Below are 25,639 nucleotides of genomic sequence, written 5' to 3'. Positions count from 1 at the left end.
TAATTATTATAGCTCCTGAATAAACACAGTCAGGTTTATACTGTTATGCTGCTTTTACGATTACATTCAGATGCCTGACTAATATATACAAAAACTGCACATGCCTAATCATACACAGGGGAAACCACAGCCTTTCAAAATGCAGCCAGATTTCTTAATATAGCCTCTATTCAGCATAGCAACTAGCTGGGGAAAAAAAGTACGCAAATGCATTTTACAGACTAATGTTTATTCCAGTAACAAAGATCTGCAAAACTTAACAGTGGTTTCGTTGGTCTGTAAATGACAGTTTTTCTATTAAATTTCCCTTGTTCCAGTCAATGAGTTAATTGTCTCTCCCTGGTGAATGCCTCAAATTAGCAACAGTAGCTTCTCTGTTACAGGTGCAGAATCTAAAAAGGGAAAAAGGAAGTCTCATTATACAAGTTTGGCCCTGGTTAGTACATGGATGGAAGAGAGTCTGTGAAATCCAGAGCTATAGGTTGGAAAGAGGCTCATTATGAGACTAGACTCAGTCCAGAACATCACAAACCACTTCCCGTCCTGGAGAGTTCATGGACAATTTATTTCTGGGAAGTTTAAGACCACCCTTTGGAATCAGCAGATCAGCTGAGTTGAGGAGAAAAGCAGAACTTCTGGAGTTCTCCAGAATATTTCATCTTTGGAATGGAAACGTTTTGCACATCTCTACTGACAAAAAAAAAAAACCCTACTGAAAATTCTGGTGCTGGAAAATTCATAAAACAGAAAGACAGTATAATTTATATATTAGAAAATTCAGGTTGGGGAAATTAAAGAATGAGCCCCAAATCCTACAATAACATTCTTCATGAAATGTGTGCAAAATTAGGCCACAAGTAATTGGAAACAAATGTCCTATTACCTTCCCCTATTGTCTCCCTTCTTTCCTATTTATATTAAAAAATACTGTTTGAGACTAGCAAAACTCTACCATACAGCATGGTTGTCCAACTTTTGGCTTGCCTGGACCACGCTTAGTGAAGAATTGTCCTGGGACATATATAAAATATACAATATAGTTAATGTATATAAATAACAAACTTTCTTTGTTTGTTAATATTTTATATTATCTTGTGGGGTTGCATTATTAGCTGTCCAGGATTACATGCAACCCATGTGTTGGACATGCCTACCATAGAGTGGTAGAAGCTTAGAGTTGGACAGGGCCTTAAATGTCCTTTTTAAGACAAAACCCCTGAAAAGTTTGGATCGCACCTAAAATCTTTCATCCACCTGTTAGAAATTCTGTTTATATAAAGCACCACACACAGCAAAGAGTACAGTCACCATGTGCTTTACTGCTCAACTATGCAACTGTAACAGGAAACCCTACTCAGAACAAAAGAGCATAGAGTATATATCATAGATCCAAACTTGTAAATACTGCCATCTAGCTGAATACTACTATAGTTGTTGCATAGAAATGAATTTTAACATCACACTCTTTTTGAAGAACAGCAACAAAGAACTCACCACTTAATATGGCAGGTTTTCCACTGGCTGACAGCTTACATAGTCAGGAAGTTTCTTCTAACATCTGGCCTGAACTTACTTCCTTCTAGTTTTGACCCACCGGTTCTGGTTCTGCATTGTAGAGCAATAGAGAGTAAATCTGCTCCCTCTTCTATGTGAGAACTTTCAGATATTTAAATGCTGCTATTATTTCTCCTTTCAGCAATCTCTTAGAAAGCTAAATATGCCCAGATCTTTTAACTATTCCTCCCCATAAGGCTTTCTGTTTCTGTCACCATTTGGGTAACTCTTCTCTGAACTGGCTATAGTTCTTTCCAGACTGTGCTACAGTCTTATTTAAAAATTAAAAAAATATTGGGGCACCCAGGATAAACTGCCTTAGTTTTTGTAGAGAACGAACCTGCATATCATTGGTAAGATTGCATTTAAAGGCCATTTTGATGAGGACATGATATTGGAATTGCTGAATAGACTGTGCACAAGAGTATAAGAAGATCAAAGGACAATTTGTGAAAATGGGGCTTCCCTATGAAAGAAATATTGCATGAATATGGAAAAGAACAATCCATCTCACATATGCTATAGTGCGTACAATGCATTCAATATATATGGAGGAAGGTCTTATGATGACAAGAGAAAATGCAATCAATATGGACCAGTATTGGACAAATCTCTTTTATTTGTTTCTTCATTTATTTAAGACCAATATAAGGAACTGTAAGCAGATGACGCAAAAACCTGTGGCAATTTCCTCACCAGAGAGAACTGCAACATCACATTAGATTAGGTGTTTTCTTCGACCATTAATCCACCTAATGAGAAGGAAGGACTCACTGAAGAAGAGCCTAATGCTGGGAAAGATTGAGGGCAAAAGAAGAAGGGGACAACAGAGAATGAGGTGGCTGGGTGGAGTCACTGAAGCAATAGGTGTGAGCTTAAATGGACTCCAGAGGATGGTAGAGGACAGGAAGGCCTGGAGGAATGTTGTCCATAGGGTCATGATGGGTCGGACATGACTTCACAACTAACAACAACAACAAAGGCCATTAAGAGAACTATCTAATATCCGCTCACTCAGGAAGGTGGTGGGAAAGAAAAAAACCTAGAATTTAAACTCAGTCCAATATAAAGACTTTGGCTTCTGTGTACAGTAGTGTGCAGACCTTCTGTGCATATATGACTCTGTTCTTGTTTTTAAGTGACTAATCTTGCTGAGTCATTCCTGTGACTCTTCTGCCAAGTAAGCCAATTCCTGAATAAGCGGTTCATTGTCTACGGAGCTGAAATTCACCACCTTGCCTGAATTTGCTCTTTAGAGTGTCCAAATTCATTCACTTGAAGGGGGTGGGTTGTGTGGGTTCGGGGGATTACCCGCGAGGGGGGGGATTAGACCCACTGAGGGTTGTGGGTGTGGGGGATGACCCACTGAGGAGGGGGCCTGGTCTGGCTGAGGAGCGCGGCATGGGAGGTGCAGGACTCGGGGTCAAGGAGGGGGTTAGAGCTTGTGCCGATGATGGGCATTACTTCAGTACTGTGGCTGGGAGGGGCAGATATGGCAGGAGCAGGGGGCCATATCATGTTGTGGGAGTGCACGCTCGCAGTCTTTGAGCGGTGGTGTGCTCTGACCCCCAATGCTCCTCTCGTTCCCTGGGTTGCACAGACCCTCAGGCCCTGGACCTTCGGCTGATGTTATGCAATGCCAGGTCCATGGTAAATAACCCCCCCCCCTCATTTGCGATCTTGTTCAGGAGGGGGGAGCAGACCTGGTGGGTATCACGGAGATCTGGTTGGGCCAGGAGGGGGGGGTCCCCCTCGTTGAAATGTGCCCACCCGGTTTTTGTTTGTTTTTTTTGCTTTAATTTATATGCCGCTCTTCTCTGGAGACTCAGGGCAGCTTACAATGCGTTAAGCAATAGCCTTTCATCCTTTTGTATATTTATACAAAGTCAGCTTATTGCCCCCACAATCTGGGTCCTCATTTTACCTACCTTTGAAAGGATGGAAGGCTGAGTCAACCTTGAGCCTGGTGAGATTTGAACTTGCAGTAATTGCAAGCAGCAGATGTTAATAACAGTGCTTTAGTCCACTGTACTACAGGCTCAAATGTTTTCATGCATTTCATCAGCCAAGGTCACAGGGGAGGGGCGGGGGTGTGGCAGTCATCATTAAAGAAGGTCTTGGTCCGAGGGAGGCCACTGTTCCTCAGACTGCCGGATGTGAGTCCCTCCTTGTGAAGTGGGGTCACGGGGTGCAGATGGGCTTGCTGATTACGTACCTGGCTCCCTGCCACATGGTGGCGGCCCTGCCTGAGCTGCTCAACATTATAGCCACGGTGGCGGTTGATACCCCCAGGCTTATGGTCATGGGGGATTTTAACCTGCCATCCGTCGGTGAGGCGTCTGAGGTGGCCCAGGAGTTCATGGCTTCCATGACAGCCATGGACCTGACCCAGTTAGTTCATGGCCCTACTCACATGGGGGGAAACACGCTGGACTTGGTTTTTGTCTCTGGTCAGTGGCTGAGTGATCTTGAGATAGGGGACATAGCTATTGAGCCCTTGTCATGGTCGGATCACTCCCTCCTTCGCTTTGACCTTCGAACCACCACACCCCGCCGCAGGGAGGTGGAACCGATGAGGTGGTTCCGCCCCAGGTGCCTGATGGATCCGGATAGGTTCCAGACGGAGCTTGGGCCATTCCCTGAGGCTCTGGCTCACGACTCGACTGAAAACCTAATGGCCGCCTGGGATAGGATGGCCGCTGGAGCTTTGGACCAGGTCATGCCTTTGCGGCCTCTAACCCGGTGCCGGTCTCACCTGGCTCCTTGGTTTACCGAGGAGCTGAGGAAGATGAAGCACCGGAAAAGATGCCTAGAGAGCAGTTGGAGGGCCAGCCTTTCTGAATCTGACCAAACACTGGTAAGGTCTCATATTAAGACTTACTTAGTGGCAATAAAAGCGGCAAAATGTAATTATTTTTCCGCTCTTATTGCATCATCAGATAATCACCTGGCCGCCCTGTTTAGGGTGACCGGCTCCCTGTTCCACCAGGGAGCGCGGGAGGACCCCTTGGAGGGCAGGGCCAAGGACTTTGTGCAGTATCTGTATGACAAAATCACTCAGATTCGGGAAGACTTGGACTCTGACTGGGTAGATTCAGGAGGGATGATGGAGGCAGGCCTTGAGAATATTATCTGGGAAGAGTTTGATCCTGTGACTCCCGAAGACATGGAGAGGATACTGGGTAGACTGAGTGCAGCCACAGGTTTATTGGACCCGTGTCCCTCCTGGTTGGTGCTGGCTTCTCGGGAGGTTACATGAGGCTGGCTCCAGGGGATTATTAATGTTCCTTGAGTGAGGGTGTCTTTCCCGCCGCCTTGAAAGAGGCGATGGTGAGGCCTCTCCTCAAGAAGCCTTCCCTGGACCCGGCAGTGTTAGCGAATTATCGTCCAGTCTCCAACCTTCGCTTTGTGGCAAAGGTTGTTGAGAGTGTGGTGGCGCAACAGCTTCCCCAGTACCTGGATGAAATGGTTTATCTAGATCCGTTCCAGTCAGGCTTCAGGCCTGGGTACAGCACGGAAACGGCATTGGTCGCATTGGTTGATGATCTCTGGAGGGCTCGGGACAGGGGTTGTTCCTCTGTCCTGGTCCTATTAGACCTCTCAGCGGCTTTTGATACCATCAACCATGGTATCAAAAGCCGCATGGTATCATGCTGCACTGGTTGGAGGAGTTAGGGGTGGGGGGCACCGTGTTGCGATGGTTCTCCTCCTTTCTCTCTGACCGGTTGCAGTCTATGTTGGCAGGGGGGCAGAAGTCGACCCCGAGGCGCCTTGTATGTGGGGTGCCACAGGGGTCGGTCCTCTCACCCGTTCTGTTCAACATTTATGTGAAGCCACTGGGTGAGATCATCCGTGGTTTCGGGGTGAAGTACCATCAGTACACTGATGATACTCAGCTGTACATCTCCACCCCGGACCACCCCAATGATGCCCTTGAAGTGATGTCCCGGTGCCTGGAGGCTGTGCGGATCTGAATGGGGAGAAACAGACTCAGGCTCAACCTATCCAAGACCGAGTGGTTGTGGTTTCGACGTCCCGATATAGTCAGTTGGTGCCATCACTGACTATTGGGGGCAAGTTGCTGGCCCCCACGCAGAGGGCTCGCAACTTGGGTGTCCTCCTGGATTCACAGCTGTCCTTAGAAGAGCATTTGATGGCTGTGGCCGGGAGGACTTTCTATCAGGTTCGCCTGATCTGCCAGTTGCGCCCCTTTCTGGATCGGGACTCCTTACGCACGGTCACTCATGCCCTTGTCACTTCCCGCCTGGACTACTGTAATGCTCTCTACATGGGGCTCCCCTTGAGGAGCACCCAGAGGCTCCAACCGGTCCAGAATGCAGCTGTGCGGGTGGTTATGGGAACGACGTGGCATTCCCATGTAACACCTCTCCTGCACGAGCTGCACTGGCTCCCGGTGGTCTTCCGGGTGCGCTTCAAGGTTTTGGTTACCACCTTTAGAGCGCTCCATGGCTTAGGACTGGGGTACTTACGAGACCGCCTTCTGTCACCAGTAGCCTCTCACTGGCCAGTACGCTCCCATAGAGAGGGGCTCCTCAGGGTGCCGTCAGTCAAACAGTGTTGACTGGCGGCCCCCAGGGGGAGAGCCTTCTCTGTGGGGGCACCTCCCATTTGGAATGAGTTCCCCCCGGAGATAAGGAGGATCCCGGATTTGCGCCCTCAAGACCTTCTTATTTCAACAGGCTGGCCTGGCCTAACCTCCTTTTAACTGTTAATTTTAAATTTGTTTTAAAATTATAGGGGTGTAATTAAATAATTTGGCCCAAACAAATTCATCTTTTATTCATCAATTTATTCATCAATTATATTGTTTTTAAAGTTTGTATTATGTGTATTTTATCTTTTGGCTGTTCACCGCCCGGAGTCCTTCGGGAGTAGGGCGGTATATAAATCCAATTATAAAATAAAAAAATAAAATATAAAATAAAATACTTGGATTTCTAAGCTGGTGTGGATACATCTAACATATATTGCAACAGCTCCTCACTTTTTATTGCTTCTGTTCCTTTTGACATACTGTTCTTGTATTCCAGCTGCGGGAATTGTCTCGCCATATTTCCATTATACCTTTTAGATAGGGGTGGTACTCACTTACCTTTGCTACCGGTTCGCAAATGTGAGCGTGTATGCATGCACAAGGCCTTCCACGCATGCGCAGAGCATCAAAAACAGGATGTGATGATGTTCGGGTGGGTGGGTGGAGCCTCCCGCAGCCACCGCTACCGGTCTTCCCGAACCGGATAGAACTGGCTGAATACCACCATTGCTTTTAGATATATTTGACTTCCGGTGCTATCATTAAAGTCCAATTTTGTTTACTTCCCATTCATTAGTATGGAAACAATGAAGTTTATCTCCACATTCCTTTGCATCTAATATATTCAATCATTCATATCCAGCGATTGATAAATTGTACTATTCTTCTTTCTCTTTCAGATTCTTTTCTGTGGATAGGAAAGATCTTTGAGACCTAATTCCAGACATAGCAATCTTAGCATTGCAGAAACTCAACCCTGCATTCAGTAAGTAGGTAACAGCAGATGCTTCCCAGACTTGATAACAACTGAATCATTTGTTTTGTTATAGAAAATCTATCATAGGGTCAAATCCTAGATCATTTCTTTCTGCTATTTCAGCCAATAGACTTTAGGCCATTCTTTTTCTGATCTCCAATGTCAGAGGAATGCCTTCCATATTTATATAAAAATTCTGTCCGATTTCAGAATCATTAGTTTTTGCCTCAAGACTTAATCCCAGTCTGGTGGACTTATTTTCTCAGTTTTTAAGTCTGGAATAATACATTATGCCAGTAGTTGGTTATGAAGGATTAGTAGAAGGAATATCATGGATCTGCAGGAAGAGGGAGAAGCAAAAAGATGAATCAAGAAATATACATTGTCAAAGAATGCAGTCAGAATCGGGAGAAGAATTCAAACGCTCCACTTCTGGGGTCATTTTTTTAAATGTAAATTTTATTGATTTTTTTTAAAGAGAGTAAAAATTAATCCAATCTAAAGTAAAATAAGAACAAAAATACAGGAAAAGGAAGAAAAATAAAACTAAAGTGCAAAAACAAGAAGCAAAATAAAAAGGTAGAAGAAAGATAGAAAAGAAAGAAGATATGGAGAAGCAGCTTCTGATAATATAAATGTTATAAATACAATTACAAATTTACCCTTTTCTTTAATGTTCCATCATGATTCTCTTCTTTCTATCCATCCTGTCTAATTGTCAATACCATAAATCATAAACTCATTGGTTTTTCTCTTTTACACAAAAAAGTCCATAATGGGTTTCCAACAGTGGTGGGATTAATTTTTTTTTATTATTATTGAAAAAGTTTTTCAAATACAAATTTTCCCCCTTCCCCCCCCGCTCCCTAACCCCCCCTCCCTCTCCCCTCCCCCCATGGCTTCTACAAGATGAAATCCAAATTAATACCACATTATATAATACTTTACCATCCTTTTACACCACCCCCTATGTGTTTAGCATTTCTTTCTAACATTATTATTATGTCCCCCGTATACTATACATTTCAAAACAGCATTTGACTATAAAACTATATAATAAATCCTAATTTGGCATTTATTCTGCTCACAATCTACCCATTTCCTCCACCCCCATACATATATCTCTTAATTCAAATCTTTTAAGTATATTAATATCTAAACATAACATCCCTTTTCCTAAACTAAGCAATCAGTAACGTTACCTATCACCTTATACCATATCAATTTTATTTCACCCACTTTCCTACAGGTCTACCATACATAATATATTTAATATCTTTATTCTTCTGCCCATATCACTAAAAGATATTTCCATATATAAGTAAAATCCTCATATGACTTTAAATTTGTATTCCATACAGTATCTTCTGTAATGTCTTTCAACTAGATTGTTAATTCCATCGACCATGTTAGGGTAACATCAAGTCCTGCTTCCAACAGTATTTTCAGTATCTTCAATTACCATCTGCCCCCATCATTAATAAGTATTTCTGTATATAAAACCACCACCACCCCGAGTGACTTTATATTTATATTCCATATGGTATCTTCTGTGATGTCTTTTGTCTAGATTATTAATTCCGACAATCACGTTAGGGTAACAGCCAGATCATCTGCATGCCCCAATTCCATAGTTCTTTTGCCTTATAGCTCAACATATACGTAATCCATTTTTCAGAGAGTCCAAAATAGAAAGTTCCAATCTGCTCAATCACAGGCCATCTTCCACATCTTAAAAACACCAGCACTGCAGAGATCTGTTATTCTTCTCAAAATAGTATAAGTCTGTAATTTGCCTCAACTGTATTTTCATATATCAGCCTTCTATAAATCCCGCTTATTTTATTTAATCGTCTCTTAAATAACTGGCATTAATCTGTTGGCTAAAAAAAAAAATGTAGTTTAAAATTTTTTAGTTTTGTAGAACCTGCTTCTTCTTTTCTTAACTTGTTGTGGTTTAGGTCTCCACCCTGGTTGCCTTTCTAGGACTTGTATGTCAGCTGATTGAATTACATGCTGGTCTTTAACTTGATAAGACATCAAATCGAGATCCAAAGCCGCCTCTCTATTTATAGGTAATCCAGCTATAGCCTCTGAAGGAGAATCCAAAAGCGGCTCATCCAAAAAGCCCTCTATAACTTGTCGTTTTTCCATTACCTCCATCTCCATCTGCTTGGCCTGAGTTTCAATCTTTTGTTCATTTTGCTTATCTTTATCCCCCTCCTGTATTCCTGACACTGATGACATACGTGGAGATGTTGGGCCCATTTTAAAAACCTTGTAGTAAAATTCTTCCGCTTTTTCAACAGTGTTTAATTGATATCTTTCTCTTGATATCTCAATATTATACCAACTGGAGCATCCCACCTAAATGGGATGTTTTGTTTCTTTAGCTCAGTCACCAAAAATCCAAAGTCCTTTCTATTTTTTAACATCTTGGACAGCAGCTCTTTATATATCCAAATCTTCATTCCATTCATTTCTAGCGTGGAGTTGAAAGACTTTTGCACAATATCATTTCTTATTCCTTTATCAGTAAAATAAATCACCACATCTCTAGGCAATTGTCTTTGCTTTGCCACCCAAGAATTTACTCTGTAGGCCTTATCAATCTTACAGAGTACTTCTTCAACGCTGACCTTTAAGATCACAGCCAGAACTTCAGCAGACATCTTTCTCAAGTCTCTGTTATTTTCCTGTATTCCTCTCATTCTGATTGCAAATTCCATGGGTCTAAATTGCATCATTGTAACTTCATTTTCAATCCTTTGCTTTATATTATCTGCATTGTAAGTCTTGTGATCAGTTTCCTTCATTTTAGACTCTACTTCTGAGCTATTTTCTTGAATCATTGTCAAATCATTTTCAATTCTTTGTATTTTATTATCCAGATTATGAATCTTGTGATCAGCTTCCTTCATTTTAGACTCTATTTCTAAATTGATATCTTTATCCATCTTTAGAATTATTTCTGAGAAACTTTTCAAAGCTGTTACAATATATCGCTTCAGGTTATCATACTTTTGTTGAACCAACTCTTTAATTTCCTGTCTAAATTTTTCAAGATTCTGATTCATAATCTCATCATGTCTTGCCATCTCCTCCACAACAAATTCCTTTAAATCTTTCTGCATCTGCGAGCTCAAAAATTGCTCTTGTGATTTATAAATGGGGGAGTCCCCCCCCACAGCTTGGTTGTCTGGCTTTGTCAGTTTTAACGCCATCCTGCCACACAAACAGACTCTTTTTAAAGCAAAAGTCTTCTCTCCACACAATATCAATATCAAGTCTCTAGGAAAGGAAGACGCATAAAACAGAATTTTTTTCCCTTCTCTTGTAGCCAGCGCTATTGCTAGATACTTTGTAACATATTAAGCCATTCAAAGAGAAAGACTTTCGCTTTCAGCTTTCTTCTCAAGCCTCAGCCAGCCGCCATTTTAAACTTTTTTTTCCCCTTTTCACTCTTTCTTCATTCTTAAAATCAATCATAGGGTTGTTACAAATACTTGCGATTTAGAGTCCCAAATCCAGATTTCATCCTGCTTATTCAATCAATCTGTTAGTTTTCGCTGATTAGGTCGGTCACATCGTCTAGCTCTGCAAAGCGCAGAGTTCTCCCGCAGCCCGGAGCAGCGGCGAGCTGGATAGGGAGCCTCATCCTGCTTCCTCCCCAAGAGTTAAAAAAAACTCTAGGGGGACTTCGCAGAGGGCTCTACCTGCTCTCGCCGGCTCACCTCACATTTCCTTAAGGAAACAGAGTTTTTCGAGCCGCCTCCCAGCTGTAAGGGTGGCTCTTTACGGGCGGCGGGGGTGGCGGTCCCAAAAGACCGTCTAGCGATGACGGAAGCCAAACCGGAAGCCTCCGGGATTAAAAATTTTTTACTACTGGTACTGTGGATGTGACTGGTAGGCGTGGCAGGGGAAGGATACTGTAAAATCTCCATTCCTTCCTCATTCCAGGGAAAGGACACTGCAAAATCCCCATTTCCTCCTGATCAGCTGGGACTCTGGAGGCAGAGAATAGATGGGGCAGTCAGAGGTGGTATTTACCAGTTCTCCGAACTACTCAAAATTTCCGCTACCAGTTCTCCAGAACTGGTCAGAACCTGGTGAATACCACCTCTGGTTTCCAGTCAGCATAAATGTAGATATTCTTTTCAGACTTCTAGGCTCATCAGAGTCTTTAGAAGTTTCCAATTCTAAACCAAGGACAGGTGTGAAAGTGGATTTAAAAATGACAATCTAGAAGACATGGAAAAAGATGCTATACTGGGCTTGCAAAACAAACTGATTGATGTCTTAACAATAAAAGAGATTTTTCAAATAAACCAAGAGAGTGACCTGGATAAGTTTCCAATATTGGATTGATAGGATGTTTGTTAAAGCTTTGAAGAATTTTGGGAAAGATAAAAAGCCAAGTTGTAGGACATGTTAAATGTAAATGGAAAGAATACAAAGATTAAAATACATATGTGGTTGTCTCTGCTAACTCTTAATGGATTTTCACTGCTCAATAAGAGATGGGATATGGGAAGCAGTGATGGGATTCTCCGGATCACATAAACCAGTAGCGATGACTGCGGGAGGCTCCACCCACCCACCCAGACGTAATGTGTGACTACTGCGCATGTGCCGCGCATGTGCCGCGCATGCTCACATTTGCGAACCGGTAGGGAAGGCATGTGAATCCACCTCTGATGGGAAGAAGAAATTACTGTATTTTAAGAGAAGGTAATGTTACTAAAATTGCTTATATTATTGTAATGAAGGGGGAAGTAGTTTCTTTATATATTTATTCTTTCATTCTCTTCTTTTCTATTTTCTTTTTCTTTTCTGCACCTTCTGTGTATTTCTTTTTCTTTTTAGTGCCATAGTTGAAATTCATAACAAAATTACTATTAAAAAGAATTATAGGGATGCTATATTTCCTAATAAATGTTTCCACTTTAAACATTATTTTGGCACTTTCTTTTGGGGTTTTCAGTCCTCTTTAATGTTGCCACCTAATTTTGAGATATCCAATTTGCAGCTAATAATGAGTCTTAAATATCAGCACTAATACACAGGTAGCAGCAGGCAAAACAGTTAAAGTAAAATCTCTTCTTTGTGTGAAAAGTTTTTGAGACTTTGAGTTGGTAGCAGGGGTGAAATCCAGCAGGTTCTGGCAGGTTCTGGAGAACTGGTAGCGGAAATTTTGAGTAGTTCAGAGAACCAGCAAATACCACCTCTGGCTGGCCCCAAAGTGGGGTGGGAATGGAGGTTTTGCAATATCCTTCCCCAGGAGTGGGGAGGGAACGGAGATTTTGCAGTATCTTTCCCCTGGCATGCCCACCAAGCCACGCCCACCAAACCACGCCCACAGAACCGGTAGTAAAAAAATTTGGATTTCACTACTGGTTGGTAGGTATGCAGGGAGGTGAGCTAAATTTTTAAATCACATTTTCTTTCTTACTTTAATTTTTTCCCCATAAACAAGTGTCCATAGAAAGAACTTGTCATTAGTAAAATATTTAAGACATAGTAGGTAAAAAGTTTCTAAATATGTCTTTTCGGTCAGCCTCTCGGTCTCTGTTCTTTTGTCTAGTACACAAATAGTAAGTATATACCCTACTTCTAATTGCTCAACAGGATGGTTGGGAGAATGCCATCTTGAAGGTAACTTAAAATCACTCATCTTTTATGAGTGAGCCTATTTTTCAAAGTTCATTGCTCAAGATCCATTGAGGCTTCATAAACTGAAGTTACATAAACTGTTTTATGGAAGAAACATATCCATCCATGATTCCTGTGTAACAAATTTAGTGTTCTGTTCTAATTTTTCCCAGGGTCACATGATCCTGTCTTTATCAACTGTCTGCCAAATAGGCCAACAGACATCAAAGTGTTAGGGTAGCCTGTCCTCAAATAAATGTTATTCTTTCATAATAATCTAAAAAAAAAATCATCATTATAAATCAGAAGGTTACTCATTAATGACTCTTGGGAGGTTGATTACCTTTCTATGATTTTTCTTGTAAACTAAAGCAAATGAGATATTTAAATTATGCAACAGAATTATGCAATATTTGTATAGCTAAGAAACAACTAAACTAAATTTGAATCTACTCTCTGAAATACATGCCCCATTAATACTTTTGTATGCATACAAGAAAGACACATACAGATTTGCTTTTTAAATGATGTTGCTGTTTTAAATGAAACAACTATTGGGGAAGGCCATTTGGGCTTCCCAAAAGTTTGCATCAATTTTGGGGTTTATTCCATTTATTTATTTATTTGCTTTTCCCAAAGGCTCTGAGTAGTTGACAATCAGAACCATTACATCAATCAGAAACAATCCCCTCAGAAATAATTTTGAGACCCACATAAGCAGATGTAGCAATGGTAACCAAGTTATCAGGGAGAGATACAAAATGAAGGTTTCCAACCTTTCATAGCATGGGAGGGGTAACTGAAAATGTCTGCTTTGAGGATCTGGTTAGGAGGCATTCTTGCATAAATGGGACCCAGAGGGAGTTGATGCCATTTAACATGATCAGATTTTGCAACACTGGACTTCTTAAGGTAGCTGTTACTATTATAGAGACCATCAATATCACTCAATAAGAAAGTTCCACTTAAGACTCCATGTATGTCATAGAATTCTTATGGGGAGCAATGCCCTCAAAGAATGTCTGTGGAGATTCTCAGTCATTCAGGTCATGGTGGTTCCAAAGATGCTTTTCAAGAGTTTGTGTCTGAGCAACATGGTCTATGCATTACAATGCAATGAGCCAGGTGCACATCTATACATTGGGAAACAAAACAATCACTTCATAAATGCATGGCACAACATAGGAGAACAAATCTATCAGGACCAGATTCAGCAGTCCATCTGCATTTAAAAAACAAGGACCACTCTTTTGGAGACAGTAAAGTCCACATTTTAGACAGAGAAGACCGCTAATTTGAAAGAGGGTTCAAAGAGGCTATCTATGTCAAAATTGAACAGCCCTCTCTCAACAAAGGGGGAAGGATATAATATCATCTATCTCCAGTCTGCAACACAGTCCTTTCAACAGTTCCAAGAAGGCTCCACACCCATTTGTACCACTCAGGTGACCCTGATGACACAGATAAACCTCCAAGCGGCCTTAACAACTCACTAAAAGAATGCAAATTATCAGCTGTATGCAAGGAGTATAAATTCTTCCATTCCCCACTGTCCAGTCAGAGCTGAAGAAGCTTCTTGGATGAGAAGTGAAATGTCTTCAAAGAAAAACCAGAAAGTCCAGTTGCCTCTTGAAAAAACATCTTTGCGGCCCTCAAAGAATAGATAATTTATACTAAGGCTTTACACATAGAAAGATTTTACAGGAACAAACTATTTTCTATCCTTTTGGATCAATGACTGTAATAAATAAACAGTTTAGTTATTTCTTTTCAAACTCTTTTGTAGCAGAAAACTGAAATACCTAAGAATGTTACTACATCAAGACTATTGGGCTACTCTACCTACTCTGATACTGGAGTGTCAGGTAGTGTCCAAACCCTGATATTACATGTTGATATGCTGATGGGATTTGTCTCTTAATGATTTAGTCCTGTTCCCCTAGACTGGAGGAACTAAACTCATATATGACACACAGAGCTATTAGTTCTCCTGACAGGTGGTCAGGTTGTGGTTTTCTAGAAAACTGTTGAGTTATTGTTTAGTGCAATCTGCACAACAGCATTTAGTGTCATCTTAAGTATTTTGTTGAGCTAAAGCATACTTGCTTTAGGAGGTCTATTCCTCTGACAATTATTTGATTTGTTGTTTTAGAGACGTTTTACATCATCTGAAGATCTGTGATTAAAACAGATTCAAGGGCTGGACATTCACCCTAACATTTCAGTTGGAACAATACACCACTTGCTAACTTAGTGAATGAATTCTCCACATAATTTCACATGGACAGGACATCTATAGCTCTCCTAGATACAACGATATAGCCTACATGCCCCACTCATTGAGGTTCTGCAGAGTTGTGATTCAGTAACATCTGAAGAGCCACAAGCTGTTATCTTTTTCAAAACACTTCCCTACCTATTTAAATGCTTTAATCAGAATTTTTTTTCATCTTTTTAAAATAGAGTGAGTGACCAATATACTCACTGATGTGGGCTCAGATGCCCCCAAGATTGCATTTTGTAAAAATAAATAAATAAATAAAATTTATAAAATCTCGATGCAAAACTCACCTATTTTACCTTTAAACATTCCCATTCATCCATAATTACAACTACACACACACATACACAGAATCTGAAAATTACAGTGCTATTCTCTCACATATTACCACCACAGTGGCTGTGGCTCTTGAAGCCCCCTCAAAATAATTAAACATAATCCCCAACTGAAAAAAAAAGATAATACTATTTTAAAGAATGTATTTTCTACCTCCTTTTTAAGGAGCACATAGAAACATATACCCATCAGCATCCAGTTTCAAGAAATTTGCATACTATTCCTCAAGGTTTCCTCTTGTATGTCAATTATTAGGAGGGGGAGAAATGTCCACCATGAATACTACAGAATTACACACACCAACCATAGAGTTCCTTGCAATAAACGATGAACTCTGAAGCAGCAATTGTTGCAGTTTTCAAGTCGTTCTTCCTGGTCCGCCTAAATAAGTCCACTCAGTCTTGGTTCAGAATTAAAAGGCTTTGACATGTAGTGAAAACAAATGCCTGCCCTCGTACAAGCTCCGTTGTACAAACTTAGCACCCATTTTCTGAGAAACTCCATTGATGCTGTGAATTGTTCCATGAAATATGCCTTTGGAGCAGTGGAAGCCACCCTGAAAGAGAACAACTACTGTGCAAGATACAGAACATCCTTTGTGTGGTGAGAGCCGGGTTTCCTCACCAGTCCTCTTTTTTTATATACAGAGGTCACTTGATCAAGAACTAACAAAACAGGATCAAAGCTGCTGCTGTGGCTTTTCCGGCTAAAGCGCTAAGAGACGTTGCAATAATTCTCACAAATCTCTTGATCTATACTGGTTAACAGCTCAATACCAGACAAACAAAACAAAACACCACCAGTAGAGGGATAGGTTTCTAGTTCTCATGGTGAGGAATAGAGCCACGTGGCAAAGAAGCTCTCCAAACACCGCGAGCATGAAGTCTCTTATCACTTCCAGTGAGAAAATGAAAAAGGAAGTTTATTTTACACAGCAACTAAAGGGAAGCCTATAAGTTGAGTTTGAAAACTCTTATTAGGATACCTGCAAAGCTATTTATTTGGATTCCACGTGATAACTACATTACTCCAGTGTTTTACCATCTAGAAAAGGGTTTATCAGGGTTCCAAGTAACACCCCCAATGAAAGAAGACTCTGAGGCTAGAAGTTCCTCAAAGTTCCATTTTATTAGAGATGTCATATTGGCACATCTGGGAAAACCCGAATCTGAAAGCTTCCAGGTTTTCCCCACCCAGAAGAGAGTCCAAGTCCCTTCCCCCTGCACAAACATGTCCATTACATGATCCAATCGTTGCACCATCCCAACTGGAGATGCTTCCCAGTTCCAGCCTCCAGGTGCAGGGCGAGATGTCCTTGACTCTCTGAGAAAGGAATGTTATTATGGTTAGATATCCCTGCAACTCCATGCAATTCCCCCTCCCAGTTTCCCACAGCACTAACTGTGGCAGCCCTGAAGATCCAAAGAAAAAGATGGCCTACAGGGCTGACAGGGTTGTTATTTCATTTATGGACTTGATTTCAAAATACTGGTTTTGAGGTTAAGGACCCTCCTAATCTGGATATTTTAAGTGCCACTCGTCTTCATGTGCATTTGCTGACATACTGATATCTTTAATGGAGATGCCTCCGGCCATCAAGATGCAGATGATCGTCACAGGGTCAAGGGCCTTTCTTTTCTTTTTTTTTTAATATTACTTTTTATTAAGCAGTTTTCTTCATTTTGTATCACAATTTCAATCTTTACAGCGCTCTGGCATCAGTATATCTCATAAGTACATACCCATTATTTCTATTATTCCTCCTTTCCATTTTTATACATATCTGTTCTATACATTATATCATTATTGTGGTTTCATAACTATTCTCTAACCAGTTATACCATGTGTCCCAAATCAAATAATATTCCATTTCTCCTCTTTCTTTTATTTCCATTGTTAGCCTATCCAGCTCCGCACATTCTAGCACCTTTTTTATCACCATTCCATTGGAGGGAGTACTATCATTTTTCCAGTTTTGCACGTAGGTGATTCTAGCTGCTGTTGTTATACTAATAACATAACATAACATAATATATTGAGTTTTCTTATAATAATTTCCTCTTACTATACCTAATAAAAATAATTCTGGTTTTAAATCTATTTGTTGTTTTGTGATTTCCTCTAGCCATTTTCTTATTTTTATCCAATATTTCTTGGCTTCTGGGCATGTCCAACACATATGAAAAAATGTTCCTTGCTTCTGCTTGCATTTCCAGCATTCCACTGGTCTGTTTGGGAACATTTTCATCAATCTTGCTGGGGGCAAGTGCCAACGATAAAACATTTTATATAGATTTTCTTTGTATGCTGCCGACATTGTTAGTTTATAGTATATAGGGTCAAGGGCCTTTCTGATGGTAGCACCCCAAATCTGGCATGCTGTTCCTTCCTCAAGTCTCCTTTCTGATGGGGAAACAGACCCAACAGCTCACTTTCCAGTTGCAGGATTTACCCTTTCTTTATTCATTTCCTTATTCCAGAAATCTGAATAATTTTGAATGTAAAATATTCCATATACTCTCTGGAAATGTGAAGTTTAGAAATTTGCTTTTTTAAAAAACCCGCAAAGGCTGGCCTGCTGTGGATCATCCACTAAAAAGATCAAATGTAGAAACCAAAATGTATATTTGATGGAAAATGGGCAACGAAGCCCCATTAATCTGTTTTCAGATACTTGCCTCAAACTGAAACCTAAAGTGAATCTTGTGAAGTGAGGTCAGTGGCGGCTTACCTGGGACCTCCTTTCACTACCTCAAACATCTAAGGTTCTTGAGATGTAAAGAAAACCCAGTGTGTGCTGATGTTTTTTAGGAACAGAGAGTTATTCACCTTCCCTTTAGCCCAGCAAAGTTGCTGAACTTCCTAGTGAAAAGGCCTCAGTCTAAACTCCTGCTCAAATGGAATTACACTAGCAAAACAAAAGAGGTAATGTCAGAATTGCTTAAAGCACTACTGGAGTTTACCCACTAAGATGACATCACAGACAGCCAATGGGAAGTGCTTTCTGGTCTCCTGCATTCCACAGCCATTTCATAATCCAAGCACACCACACAGTTCCCCAAAGCAAACATTGACCTTAGGTAGAGTTGCTTGAAAGTGTGTTAGAAAAACATTAAACGTCCGTGACTGTCCATTAGGATCTGAATCGGGCAGTTTGGCCAACAATTTCATTTAGAAAGCTTGACTTGGATTAGCATGGCATGACTTTTAGACATCAGAAGTAACCCATCTAAATTCTATTTTGGCCATTCATTACAGTCACTGAAATGTCATAGATTTTGTAATAGTTCTGCTGCAATGTGGAAAATTACTACCAAAATAAAAGCTAGGCATGATAGATGTCAGAAGAAAAGAACATAAATTGCTTCCTGTTTTCCTATTTAAAAACCAGACTGCTACTGGAGAAGGCTTCCCAGTTGAATGGCCATTTGTATTAATTTCAAAGCATGTATGTGCAATGTTAAAAAGACTTTCAGAAGTCTCATTACTGAATAACATCATGTGTTTTTCTTGCTTCTGAAAGTTTTGCTTTTCATGTATTTGTTTACATTGCCTTTTCAATGTTCTCCAGAATATATTCCAATCTACTCTGACTTGTCAAAGCACGATGACCGGAATATAGGAATGACGGCTTCATTCAACAGCAACCTCAAATTAAGGGTGCAAAGATATCACAACAGACCTAAGTGTGTGAAGCCTGACTGCCATTCTCACATTAAGAGCAATGGATGAATGGGGTGAAAAATCCAAAAGTTTAAATAAAACTTTGCTGCTTCTTGGACTCCCTTATTTATCTTTCTCCAGAAGACTTCAATCTTTCTTGTTTTATTTCCTTTTTTAAAAAAACCAGACCATTTGTATGAAATACTGTACTGCATTACAGATCACTCTTCTATATATAATCCATCAATATGCACACTTAAACCAGCAGGGGGCTCACTTTTGGTACACAAAGCTCACCTCACAGATTTCAAAGACCATTTTCCTTTCTCACAGTATAGTAAACAAGAGAGCTATTTTCTCATAGCCTTTAGGTACAACAAGCCCATGGGTAGCAAGCAATTCATATAGCCAGGGCATGCCTTTTCAATCCTTCAAATGGGCATTTATTCTCACTGCTCATTGTGTCAGAGAACAAAGGTTGCCGATCCAACTTGAAAACACACATTTGTTGCATGCAACTAACAAAGACACAGGAAAGGCTCATGCACTTTGCAGCTTCTTCCCACAATAAGCAACAAGCCAGGAACAGACTTAGGCTAGTTTGATAGGATCTTTGCCAAGGACTGAGAAGTTCTTCAGATGGTGAATCGGGGGCAAGAGGGTGCAGCCTCTGAATCTGATCTCTTGGACAGTAAGGTCAGCGTTAATGGTGACTGGCAGAAATGATAAAGAAGACATGAAGAAGAAGATTCAAAGAGGAACAGCTGTACAGATGGATTCAAAAACCAATTCCCAAAATAAAAATAATAAGTATTAAATTAATGTCAAGAGGATACAGTAAAAGCTGGGGGGGTTGTATTTTTAGTTTAGTAAAGAAGATTCATTCTTATTCTAAAAGTCAGAGGATAAATGTGAAGGGCATTCACTGCAGTCTGCTTTGGGAAATATCTCTCTTTAAAAACATCAACAACTTGACAGCAAGCCTTGACCTGAAAGAGCTTACTTGGCAGGTATCCTATAAAATGCCACTGGTAGCAGTATAGTATTATTTTGGGCAAGGACAGGCAATTTTTTTTTTTTGTAGCCAACGGCCCCAGCAGGTGGGATGATGACATTATAACCTCACTAAGGGGGAACATCGCATTTTCCCAGTTCTATTCCCTCTTCTGGGTGGGTGGGACAAGGGTATTTTGGATGTGTTAAATCCTGAATGTTTAGCACTATTTAGTTTCTGTTGTAACGTCAGGAATTTGTGCCTCTGTTTAGCAGTCTGCCAAATTTTGACAGGGCAAGCCTGAAATCTCTAGAGCTAGTGCAGGCTGTGGTTTGCTGACCAGTCATTTATTCTTATAAAGCAGCTGCTGCAGAAAAAAAAATATATAGCACCTGATCTTTAGTTTGTTTCCATCTGCCCTTTTGGTTTTGACTTCAAGGTATGCATAGGTGGTTCAAAACTTCAGTACTGCTCACCCCACCATTGAGCTTGTTCTCAATGCAATGCAGCATCAATGACATCAATATGCAAGTTGAATGTGAATAAGCCCTCTGATGGCCTGTGCTATGCTGCTCTTATTATTATTTATTTTTATTTATTAAATTATTAAATAAATTTATTAAATTTATTAAAATTTTAATATAGGTGACTTGAGGCAGCTTACAACATTTGCTCGCCAAATGTTTCTATTGACATAAAGCAACTGATCTTCACAGGCAGTTGGGCAGGCCAACATCAAAGATTACTACCAAGAGTGTACCAACATGAGAAAATTGGCAAAATAACCTTGCATCTACTACAAGCCACCTCATTCTACTTGATTAATCAGCGAGGAAGCCACTTCATTCTGCTTGATGCTAGGATTTGAGTCAAAATGCAAAAATCTCTTCTATGAGACCTGTAACATAATGGAAAATTACTGTGGCACATAATTATCTGTTTCAAGGTTTATTTCTTATATCTCTCTCTTTCACTGCTGTAATTGCAAAGCCTCATCCTGTTTTGTGGTCAAGGCCTCTTCAAATTCAAGTCCAATTCAAAAGAAACTAAAGACATCTGGTCACACCATGAATGAAAGGAAAAAGATTCAGAGAGAGAAAAATGAAATGGTTAGATTTAGAAAATAGCCTTGTATCCCAAAAAAAGTGTCCTGAAGAAAATCTGACACAATTCCAACCCAAATTTTGGCCCAACAGTTAGAAACTAAAGATTCTTAATCTAAATACCTCTAAATATGCCCAATGTGTTTAGTTTTGTGGCTTTTTTTTTTTTACAAAATTATACTATAGTATGCTTTAGCAACCATTTTTCACAGCATGCAAAGCTGCTGGAATATAGATGAACTCCTAGTTTATCCATCTATAATAATTAGAAATATTTTTTTACTGTATCTCTTTCTACAACTATGTCCTATTAATAAACACATAATATTTAAAGAATTTCATAGATGTATTTGTCCTGATTCCATGAATGATGATACTATTACTTGAATTTTTAGAAGAAAGAAGAGAGGGTGAATCAAAAAGATTTCAAAACCACATATATTCTGCCGTTTAATACACATATTAAAAGAAGTGACTCAAATCTTGTTTACTTACAAGACCCAGTCATCTTTCAATATCAGAAATACTTCTTAGGCTTTATTGCTTAAGAAATAGATACCAAGAGAGAGCATATTCTTTCTTTTCCCAAAAATGGATCTTCCACATTTATCACAGGACCAACTTACTAATTTTCATTTCACTTCCTTCAGTTCAGAACTTGTTACTAAAATTGGATGACTTCCAATGAGGAAATGGTGAACTGTTGTCCCATGGATAATGGGAAACACTATGGCTTGAAAACAGCAGGTTGATTCTGAATCCAGACTGCCAAAATCTCTCTGGAGAAAGGAGAGTTCTTGAGATTGCCCATTTGTACTCTAGGCAGCTGTTTATTGTAAGTAGGCAGCAGAAACCAAAGTTTTTGCAGTTGGCTTGCATCCCATTCAATGAGATTCCATTGAATACATAGCTGTCAAAGTGGCCTATGTGGACTTGACTGAACCTAAATCCCTTAATCACTTTGGATTTAATTTTTTATTGCTTTTTAAAGATTGAAAATCTTTGGAACAGCAGGCATTATTGTATTCACTGGGTGAATCTCTTTCAGTCTTTTAAGAGGTTTGAATTACAAGTCTAAGGTTTGCAAAATAAATGTTTTAACATACCGCAAATAGGGGAATGTTGATTTTAGAAAGTTTTAATTAGAGTAAGAGTTCAGAAGGAACTCAGATTAACACTTTTAAATTAACTATAAGAATCCTTCCCATGGGAAACTTTCCAAGTTTACATCTTGCGGGGAAAATAACTGATAAGATATTTTGTAAGTTAATCACTACAAGGAACCAAAAGGAAATAAATACATCAGTGGAGTTACTGAGAAAGAATTATGAGTTTTGGACTCAGAAATTAATTTCAAAGATATCCACTGTTACAGATAAACTAAATGTCACAGGAACAAGCTTCATTGGATAAGATTGAAATTGATTTCAATGTGGACTTAAAACATAAAAATGAAATATAGGATATAATAGCCTAATATTCTAACAATTAAAAAAAAACCAACTAAATATTAAACCAGAAAAGTAATGTGGATAACCTTTTTATTTGGATTTACTAAAGGGACTTCTTAAAATTGTCAATTATTTGTGAGAAAAAATAAGGAAAACACAAAAAGGAAGGAGATGCTAGGACTTTATCTGAGGGGACTAGAGATTGTTAGGAGGAAGGAAAACAAATATAACATTAACTTATTTGACCAACATCAAAATAGATGGGCTGCTATCTCTAGTAATGTTTACTGGGTTTCTAACTAGGATTGAATGATGATATTCTGTTTACGGGACAGAAATTTCATGTTTTCATTTACATTAATAAATGTAAAGGAAAAGTGGGTTCATTAAGTAGAGTTGCTAATAGTTTTGTTGTTATTTCTGATGACCCTTAATGAACTTCTGCTGATTCAGGTGGAATTAAGCTTTAAAAATCTGTTTATAGAGAATGGAGTGAGATATGGGTTTGTTGTATTACAAGAGATAGTGAAAGTTATTAATGAAGTTATAGCTACTTTGGTATGAAGTAAGATCATAAGTAGAGTCCCAATTTCACTTAGCAACCATTTCATTTAACAACTGAGTTGCCAGTCCAAATTATGTCACTAAACAAGAACTACCTGTATTTGTATTTATTCCTGCAAGATATACTGTATATAAAAATTATTGGGTTCCAGATATAAATGTGATCTTTTACCCATGAAAAGTTTGCATTATGTGAAACTTTCAGTTTAAAAACAATGTTTACAACTTTTTGGGATGGCTAAACTGATTACTGTGGTTCAACCAAGATCTAAGAAAACTTTATTTTTATATTTTTTGCATATATATATATATAGGTTTTCCCTACGTAACCAAGGTTTTTTTGTAGCTCCAGCTCAGTAGAATCACATCTACTCGGTTCTGGGCTTTTTTCCTTTCTAACATATGTTTATATGTTAAAGACAAAATTGAGTTAGAAAATCAAGGAGTATATGAAATCCCATGCATTGCCTGCCCCACCACATACATCGGACAAACCAACAGACGAATAAGTGCACGCATAGAAGAACACAAGAACTCAGTCAGAAAAGAGGAACCAACTTCTTCCCTGGTCCAACACCTTAAAGCCACAGGACATGATATTGACTTTAAAAAGACCAGAACTATCGCCAAAACTGAACACTTTAACAACAGAATAATCAGAGAAGCCATCGAGATAGAAAAACGCCCACACAGCATGAATAAACAAGATGATACCTCCCGCCTACCAGCCATTTGGAAACCCGCCCTCATTGACAAACGAGTCCCTAACACAAAGAAGGACACCAGACCCACACTCACGAAAGCCACACAGGATGTCACCACCACACATCCATGCAAAAAGCAGAACACACCCCCATCCAATCAGAGCACAGCCAACCCGCCATCCAATCAGAGCACAGCCAAACCTCCAACCAATCAGTTCACACCCCCACTGGCAGTTAAAAGGAAGAAACAGCTGCGATCACACATTGCTCCTAGAAGCACGAACCCGAAAACACCAGCCTGAAGATGACGAATGAGACTTCGTCAAAACGTTGCCAAGACACTTCCAATTTTACGTGGGAGAAAACCTGAATAACCAAAGACCTACATACAAACACCCACGAAAACCTCAGAATTTATATATATGTGTGTGTGTGTGTGTGTGTGTGCATGTGTTTCCTGGCGCTTTGGGAGTTTTATGCTAGTTAGAAGAAAATATCATCCCTTTTCAAAGAAATCCACATGCTCTTGCCAACACCCAACCCCATAAGTATTCAGAAAGTGTAACAGATCTCTTCATGATAACTATTAAAGGAGACCTAGGTCACACTGTGAAGACCAGATTCGAGCATATTTGCTGTCAATCTACAAAACTCTTTGTACATTCACGATGGGATGGGAATTCTAATGGAGCATGCAAGCCAACCTTTTTGATTTCCTCCAACATAAAAAGTGAAGAAATGACCTTTTAACTAAAAAAAAGAATTTTCATGTCCATCCAGTTGTGAAAGATTTTTTTTACACCTGTAAGACTCAAAACATCTTGTAATATAAATTTCCATCTTTGAAAACAGAAACCCCTTGGGCTATTTGGACTTGTTTTTATACCAGTATATGGAAAAAAACATGTTTTACTTTAAAATGAAAATGGTGAGACATGTCAATATTTTGCCCCTCTATGATGTAGAAGCGTGTGCAGCCAGAAAATATTTATTTTGCTCTGATTTACTGATTTACTTAACTAAAAAGCTGAAAGCCATTTTTCATCTGCAGTAACAATATAAAAGCATTTTCTGGTCAGATGGTTTAAATAGGTCTTTTCTTGTAATTTAATTTAATTTTAATTTAAGGAAAATGGAAGGAAAATGAACACCCAAAAGTCATATCCTTTGGGTTCCTCCTACCAAAATTATTAGCAGGTTGGAAAGCAAGTTAACATTCACATTAAGAGACCCTTGGAAAGAGAGTGATGATTTGATTTGAAAGCAGAAAATGTTAAGTGTGTGTGTGTGTGTGTGTGTGTCCCCAAAAGGGGGGGGATTCTTCACCTTCGTAAAGAGGTGTCTCACATTAAGACAAATGTGCTAACATTTCTACAAAGAATAGTTGTTTTAGTCAAGGCTACTTTAGTATAATTGCCCCTCTGCCAAGGAAGCTCACCAGAAAGCCAGAAAATGTTGCATTTATGTTCAAAAATCCACCACAAAATCTAAACTTAGACTTAGTTGGCTCTTTTGCTAAAACATGATTGTCAGTTAAAATTATAAGTCAATTCATACCACATGAGAAAAATACATACCTTTATCCAGAGAGATTTCTGCTTACAATAAAAATAGAATTAGTCAATGATGATGATAGCTGTTGATAAAAATAATTGGTTAAAATAATTGCGAAACAAAGATCACAAAAGAATAGTGCCTTGTTATGACACTTGAATGCAACAGTTTTATTCAAGTGGCCAAAATTAGCTTTACTTTAAAATCAGCTATATGACCTCCAATACCTTGAAAACAAGTGATATATTGGCC

At 39.5% G+C, this 25,639-nt stretch overlaps 1 long non-coding RNA gene across 2 annotated transcripts in view; it reads right to left on the bottom strand.

The window, feature by feature from the left end:
- Positions 1-212: 212 nt before the first annotated feature.
- LOC117674155 (uncharacterized) overlaps positions 213-25,639 on the bottom strand; it is a 44,485-nt gene continuing 19,058 nt past the window's right edge. The window contains exons 2-4 of one of the 2 annotated variants that reach the window (XR_015733736.1): positions 25,411-25,469; positions 1,495-1,605; positions 213-392 (exon numbers count right to left, since the gene is read on the bottom strand). This is a non-coding gene — a long non-coding RNA (uncharacterized LOC117674155). Of the gene's footprint in view, positions 393-1,494; positions 1,606-6,667; positions 7,314-25,410; positions 25,470-25,639 lie in introns of those variants that run through there. The other variant, XR_004593716.3, reaches the window with a different exon arrangement.

The sequence above is a fragment of the Pantherophis guttatus genome, chromosome 1, assembly GCF_059756535.1.
Source record: "Pantherophis guttatus breed Tessera chromosome 1, ASM5975653v1, whole genome shotgun sequence".
In the NCBI taxonomy this organism is placed as follows: Eukaryota; Metazoa; Chordata; class Lepidosauria; order Squamata; family Colubridae; genus Pantherophis; species Pantherophis guttatus.
This window is presented reverse-complemented; position numbering and strand designations above follow the sequence as displayed.